The 8,092-nt window shown below is 36.9% G+C and overlaps 2 non-coding genes across 2 annotated transcripts; both read right to left on the bottom strand.

Annotated features, from left to right (window-relative positions):
* Nucleotides 1-2,279: 2,279 nt before the first annotated feature.
* Nucleotides 2,280-2,352, bottom strand: trnaf-gaa (transfer RNA phenylalanine (anticodon GAA)). Its single transcript has one exon. It is a non-coding gene; the product is annotated as a tRNA-Phe (tRNA).
* An 870-nt stretch (nt 2,353-3,222) lies between these two features.
* Nucleotides 3,223-3,295, bottom strand: trnaf-gaa (transfer RNA phenylalanine (anticodon GAA)). The gene has a single exon. It is a non-coding gene; the product is annotated as a tRNA-Phe (tRNA).
* Between the last annotated feature and the right edge of the window lie 4,797 nt (nt 3,296-8,092).

Below are 8,092 nucleotides of genomic sequence, written 5' to 3'. Positions count from 1 at the left end.
GGACTGCGGCTCTCTAGGACCGAACTTGCCTACCCCTGCCCTACAGCATAAAACCGAGGATGATTAACAGCTCCATGTACGTCAGAACTATCTGCCTGGCACCGATACTACGTTACAACTACATTTATGCCACTGCAAGATATCCAAGGGTTATAAAGAACCATAAAGCTTTTAATGAGAAGTCAGTGGGGGACTGGACAATGAAACTGGAGACATTTTATGATGAAGGCAGTTCTTCTGGAACATACTGTCCAAACTGAGAAATAACCTACAATATATTTCATTTAATCGTGTCCCGCACTCTCCTAACAACCAAAATGAAAAAAAGACACCTATGTGCTTTATGCAGACACCCGATGCCATATCTATAAGTTGGGACATTAGAACACAGAAATTTGGAAGTGGATACCAGTCTCACGTGTCAAATTAACGGTTCATAGGGTTCAGTGACCTCCGGAGATTATGAGCAAAAATAAATTAGGGAGCAGCTTCAATAAGCAGCCGCAAAGGCATACAGTACAGAATGTCAAATACGAGAGCTTGACTGACAAGAACATGATGATCGATCTAACATGAACAACAGAAGATGTTTCTGTGTGCAAGAGAGACTCTGTGGAGACGAAGCAGTAGCTTTGGGATTTGGCTGACCGGTCTTTAGTTATACGTAATACCAGCTTCCAAAATGGGTTTCTGTGATTTTGCTTATGTGTGTGTGTGTGTGTGTGTGTGTGTGCTAAATGTGAATCATTGGACTCTAAAGATATGTTTGCACGTGTTGCACAGGTGGGTCAATTCTATTAAAAGTGAAAGTACACTGACACACAACAAATATTGGATCTGAAATCTTTCTTGTTGAGGTTACAATTCTTATCTAGAATGATGCATTTCACAGAATTTAACCAATTCAATAATTAATCTCAACTGATTTATGACTATACATCATCACAAGCATATCATAATAACATCAAAGACAACACATCCCTGCATATAATAATAAAAACAGAAGAAAATAAGAACATAGTTGAATTTCAAAAGAAGAGTTCACTCAAAAATTTAAATTTGCTAACTTTTTTTTTTTTTTTTACTTTTTACTCACCCTCAGGCCATCCAAGTTACAGAAGAGTCTGCTCCTTCATCGGAACATATCTGGAGAAATTTAGCATTACATTTCATATTTTGGTATAAGCAATGTTTTAAAGTTAAAACACATTAATGATGGACTTGTTTCTTACAGACACACAGCTTTTTGCTTCACATGACTTTAATTGGTGAACTTAAATGGTGTGGATTACTTGTGGATTATTTTACCAGCTGTTTGGACTCTCATTCTGATGGCACCCATTCACTGCAGTGGATCCATTGGTGAGAAAGTAATGTAATGTCATTTTTTCCCAAATCTGTGCTGACGAATAAAGAAATTCATCTACATCTTGGTCAGATGGCAAAAATTTTTTTTTTGCAAATTTTCATTTTTGGGTGAACTAACGTTACTCCTTTAACTTCTAATAAATATTAAGTGTACAAGTTTAAAATGTAGGAGAAAAATAAATATAGTTGTTGCATGATCATTATACACATTATAAATGGGATTGAGATATTATAGATAGAATTGACGATATTTTATCAAGAAATATTTCAATACAATAGATAAATAAACAAAGAAACAGATACACAGAAGAGTAGACATTTGTGCTGAAAACATGAGATGTCAAAAAATAGACTGCGACTCAGCAATGTTCCGGCCAACTTTAGAAAAATGCTGTAATGTTTATCCTGTTATGTTATGGTAGCCTATGTAACAGACCAAACATTTAGGCCAAGCAGCAGCATATTGTGAGGCACAAAGAGGTCTGCAGTCAGTTGAGCTGTATACATCAAAACAGGTGCACTGTGTTCAAGCTGTCATACTGTAAGGCACTGTACCGTCATGTCATTCTGCAGCCCAGCGACTTCCATGCTTTTCTGGTCAGCACATGTTTCCATGGATGGTTTTTCCACGAGGTGACTACTGAATTGTAAAACAACATCGCCCTCTGCTGCAATTATAGCAAAATCGCAGGGGTGATTAAATGAACTAAAACTTAGAGCGACATCATCAGGCCATTATATGTACTCCACACTACATAACCAGAGAGAGTGAAAGACCAATATACAGCACTCGCTGTAGTAGTTTCATCGGCTTTGCCTCTGCATACCACTTTTCTTATTTTTTTTTTTAACATAGCTTATGCCTGTTGACATAAAGTTTACTTCTCAGCACTGAGGTGAGGAAAAAGCTTTGCCGAAACCCGGGATCGAACCAGGGACCTTTAGATCTTCAGTCTAACGCTCTCCCAACTGAGCTATTTCGGCTAGTGATGTAACAATTTTGAACGTTGTACTAAAAAGTAATAATAATAAGTATAATAATAAGTACACAAGATTCATATGTAGTATTTTACGCGATTTGTTTGATATAACTAACCTAGTCAACTCGTAATTCATTTTTGTTTTTACAGCAAAACACCTGACTAAAACCGAAGGGTGATAATTGAAGAAAATTATTGAAATATGGTTGGATGTTATTTAGCTTCTTTTGATATTAATGTATTCGCACAGGAAAAGTACAAGCATTTTTGCAAAGGTTAATATAAAAAATAAGGCCATATGAACAAGTCAAAACAAGAGCATGAATAAATAAATGAATAAACGACACGAAAACTAAGAGGTCATAACGTTTACGTAGTAAATCTATGAGCAACACACACATGGAGATGGGAATGTGTGCTTGTTGCCTGATTCAGTCAACGGGATTAATCCTTCTGCTAGTTATTCCACCCACACGAATCTCTTGCTGAACGAGACTCAAAGGTCCGAGTCGGTAAAATGATCCGAACTTCCCATCACTAGCGACTTCCATGCTTTTCTGGTCAGCACATGTTTCCATGGATGGTTTTTCCACGAGGTGACTACTGAATTGTAAAACAACATCGCCCTCTGCTGCAATTATAGCAAAATCGCAGGGGTGATTAAATGAACTAAAACTTAGAGCGACATCATCAGGCCATTATATGTACTCCACACTACATAACCAGAGAGAGTGAAAGACCAATATACAGCACTCGCTGTAGTAGTTTCATCGGCTTTGCCTCTGCATACCACTTTTCTTATTTTTTTTTTTAACATAGCTTATGCCTGTTGACATAAAGTTTACTTCTCAGCACTGAGGTGAGGAAAAAGCTTTGCCGAAACCCGGGATCGAACCAGGGACCTTTAGATCTTCAGTCTAACGCTCTCCCAACTGAGCTATTTCGGCTAGTGATGTAACAATTTTGAACGTTGTACTAAAAAGTAATAATAATAAGTATAATAATAAGTACACAAGATTCATATGTAGTATTTTACGCGATTTGTTTGATATAACTAACCTAGTCAACTCGTAATTCATTTTTGTTTTTACAGCAAAACACCTGACTAAAACCGAAGGGTGATAATTGAAGAAAATTATTGAAATATGGTTGGATGTTATTTAGCTTCTTTTGATATTAATGTATTCGCACAGGAAAAGTACAAGCATTTTTGCAAAGGTTAATATAAAAAATAAGGCCATATGAACAAGTCAAAACAAGAGCATGAATAAATAAATGAATAAACGACACGAAAACTAAGAGGTCATAACGTTTACGTAGTAAATCTATGAGCAACACACACATGGAGATGGGAATGTGTGCTTGTTGCCTGATTCAGTCAACGGGATTAATCCTTCTGCTAGTTATTCCACCCACACGAATCTCTCTCTCTCTCTCTCTCTCTCTCTCTCTCTCTCTCTCTCTCTCTCTCTCTCTCTCTCTCTCTCTCTCTCTCTCTCTCTCTCTCTCTCTCTCTCTCTCCGAATCTCTCTCTCTCTCTCTCTCTCTCTCTCTCTCTCTCTTTTCCTGTCTTCCAAGGTGACTTTCCCCTTGCAATGGCAGATCTTCTTTGTTCTTATGCAAGTCTAGAGAAAAGAGGAGTCAGGACAGAACGAAGGAACAGAAAGCAAGGCACAGTCAGTGATAAAAAGAAGAACAGTGGAACAGATGAGATTAAAAAAGATGCATGTGTGTTTGAGAGAAAGAGAGAGAATAGTGGGAGAGGAAGCAAGAGAGATGTTAATGAATACATGGCAGTATTTTCATGTTGCATACAGTAAGAAAAAAATATTTCCCACCCACCCTCTCTTTCTCCTTTTCTCTCCTTGCTCATGAAGGCACACAAACAGAAGGTACTAATCAACATACTTGAGTTTTCAAAATTAAAAGGGGGAGAGTGGCAGACAGAAACGATGAGGGAGATGGGAATAAGATGCTGATTATACTACTTAATATGTAATATGTAAATTTGATTAAGTACATCACTTTTCCTCATTTGGAAATAAATGAACAATTCCAAATAGGTCATTTGAATGCACACATAATAATTGCCTCAATTCGACGTTTGTACATAGGCATGTGCATCCTCACATTTGTTTTTCTGAATAATAATGATAATGAATAATAATGCTTTATAGAATAAAATAGCTGTGACTTTACTCATTTAGCATATTTAGCATAACCTCTCATACATTAGTGCCAACAGTATGTATGAGCACTTACCAAAGAAATACGATGGTATTTTTGTAATACCTTGGAATAAAGTGTACACTACTGTTCAACAATTTGAAGTCAGTAAGTTTTTCTCCTTTTTTGTAAAATATAATAACAGTTTTATTCAGCAAATATAAAATAATTAAAATAATCAAAAGTGACCATAAGGACCCCAAACTATTGAACGGTAGTGTAATTACATGCATGAATTTGGTAATCATTCAAAACCTCATCGCACCACAGTACTATAGTAGCCTACTGCCACAATATTTTGGGTAATTCTTACTTACATATTATGAAAGCACACGCTACAATTTCATATTTGCAGTGGTAGGGTGATGCTAAATAATTGTAATTAAATTATGGGAAAGTAGAAGCAAGGTCTTATTGACCTACATTAACCTGTGTGGTCAGAGTTCTTTACATGTTTATTAAGACAGGCATCTACATCTGTGTGCAGGACCCCGTCCCCATTATCGGCCCTCCAGTTATTAGGCTCCTGCAAATGTCAGCATGTGTCATTAAACATTAATAAGTGTTGATACGATCAGACTTCACAAGTGGAGTGCAGCCTCTATCACCGAGAATGAGGAATGATAGTCTCCCATTCTCTACACACATATTGACTGAAACCAACTCTTTAAAGATTAATAACATTTAAGGTCTCTGAATCAGGCAGAGAGTTTGAAAGGCTACCATTTCACTGATTGAGCAGGTACTTTATTGAGTAACCCTCATATGGCATTTGATCTTCTGTGTGAAACTGCAAATGCTGAGAGACACAGGAGGTTCTTAATTGCCTGTTTGACTTTTATCAACTGGGATGAAGTCAGTCAACCTTTCTCAGCATGGACTAATTGTATATATTAAAGCAGCCTGCACTTCTTAATAAATTCACGTAATGAAAAGACACTACCATACACCAATTAACTATCAGAGCAAGTGGCTCAGACTGATGTTAATTATTCAGAACAGCAAACTTTTTTAATCAGGATGAATCAAAATACAGATTAGTTTTTGCGTTTTCACTCTGGCCTAACAAACACCAACTTCTTTGGGAAAGAGCAGGAAACCCCAGAGTGGATTCAAAATTGCAGATTGCAGAACACTTTGCCTTCACTCGAGTTGAAACAATTTTAATTTGCCAAGAAAAAATAATACAAACTGGCCAAATATGTAAATATGAAATGCAAGATATATTAACTTCAGGATATTGTATGTGTTGTGTATTGTATATGTATAATAAAAGTAATACTTCTGCCATTATAAAAAATAAAATAAAATATGTACACATGAAATGTTATATGCTTTTCTATAAGAGGTATGAATTTTGACTGCTGAGGTTGGGAACAAACAAAGCAAACAAGCAAAGAGGCTGAATCTTTTTATTATTGTAATTCAGACTTATTGCTCCTCTATTTTAAAGTAATACAATACCCATCTCAGACTGAAATAATATACAGCACTGACAAGATATACAAATACGGGACACAAATAAAATAAATTAATTTTGAAATTGTAAAAGTTGTTTTGTCGATATTTTCAGAAACTGATCGAACCAGTATGCATGCCCTTGGTAGAGCCGAATTCAGATTGGCTGCCGTTTCAAACCACAGGAATATTAGTGACTATTTACATCCCTGATCATATAAATTAATAAACACAATGATAAATCTATTGCCCTCTAGACTATCAGTGAGAAGGCCAATGTAAAATATGTGCACAAGTATGTGTACTGGTGGATAGACGGTTACTCTTTACACCACACAATGAATGCCAATAAGTTGGTATTAATTTATATGGAAATCATGCGATGCATAACCTGGATTTGGATTTTATTGCACATGGCCTCTGGCAGACTCACACCTGTAGGTATGCTCTCTCAATCTCGCTCTTTTCCCCTAGCACCATGGGAATATTTGTGCTTTACTGGTTAATTAGACAGTGCCCTGTTGACCTCAGAGTTCAATGTGCTTTAGAAACCCTGTGCTGATTAGTTGCCAATGATACTACACACTCGTGGACAATAGAGACCTACCAATGTCTTTTAATTTCCTTTATAGAGGTGAGCGAGTCACACTTATCATCTAACACATCTAACACAGTAATGGTTTCCTGCACACACCTTTTACCTACAGTCATAAATAGGCCCAGGCGGAATCTGCTGACTTTCTCTTTTTCTTTGACATTTTCTGCACAGATTTGTGGGAGAAATCTGAGAAATGGATTTAAACAGGGCTGTAACCACAAGACCCCTCAATAATCAGATATGGCCAAATTGCCAACCTCAGTATTTGATATCCTTGATGCTGTTTTGCTGCGCTCCATTACACACTCTTTGGTTTGTTGGTAGGATGACAAAAAGTTACATTTTTAGACTAGTCTGCCACAGGGGACTAACGATGCTCATCAATGTCAAAATCATTGAGATGGCCAATCAAATCAAAGAAGGCTTTATTGTTAACAGAAGACAAATGCGAATTCCAGCACAATGCTTCAGTTTTAGAGGTGAAAGAGTATGAAGACATAAGTAGCTAACAAGCTAAACGAATAATCAACAACTGTTTTATGACAGAAATGTTTTGAATTGAACATACAGGCTTATTTACCTGATTCATGAATCATATTTACCTGATTCATGTAAATCATAATTGAATGTGACAAGACAAGAAACATTAACGGAGCTGTTTTCAGCATATTAGGCAGGTGATTTAGCCTAAATTATATTTTAGCGTATTTGAAACAAAATTTCATGGAAATTCGTATCTATTTCTCGTTTTGGCAAATTAGTGGCGAATTTGTACATTTTATACTCATTCGTAGTTTTTTAAGTGCGGGCCTTCATGCTTCCCTTTTTTCTGAAAATCATACATTTTCATGTGATTCACATTGAATGAATTCACCTCATTTTCCCATGAGATCAGTTGGGATTTTCGCAATTTTCGCCATCAGCATTGTCCGCTGATGTCCTGATTTTCGTGTCCGCACAGATTTGTGTGTAGACAACAGCGCATATATGCATTATTTGAAAGCTTGAAAAGATGGTGTTTGTCTGTTGAAAGGCTTGCGTGCCTTTCTGTACCTGGGCCTTAAAGGGATAGTTCGCCCAAAAATGAAAATTAGCCCATTATTTACTCATCCTCAAGCCATCCTAGGCATATATGACTTCCTTCTTTCAGATGAATCCAGTCGGAGTTATATTAAAAATTGACTTTGATCTTCCAAGCTGTTTAATGGCTGTCAGCGGGTGTTGCAGTTCATCAGTCCCAAAGAAGTTAAATAAAGTGCATCCATCCATAATAAAAAGTGTCACACACGGCTCCGGGGGGTGAACAAAGGCCTCCTGTAGAGAAACGATGCGTTTCTGTAAGAAAAATATCCATATTCAAAACGTAATAATCACTTTATTCTAGCTAGCGCCAACAGTTGTACACGGAAGCAGCTCCGGGAGGATGACGTAAGATGTCGGCTTTGCGCATGCACCGGTTAGT

This window comes from Sinocyclocheilus anshuiensis, unplaced genomic scaffold (genome assembly GCF_001515605.1).
Source record: "Sinocyclocheilus anshuiensis isolate Anshui unplaced genomic scaffold, SAMN03320099.WGS_v1.1 scaffold44, whole genome shotgun sequence".
NCBI lineage: Eukaryota > Metazoa > Chordata > Actinopteri > Cypriniformes > Cyprinidae > Sinocyclocheilus > Sinocyclocheilus anshuiensis.
The sequence above is the reverse complement of the archived record's forward strand: the minus strand, read 5'-3'. Positions and strand labels throughout refer to the sequence as shown.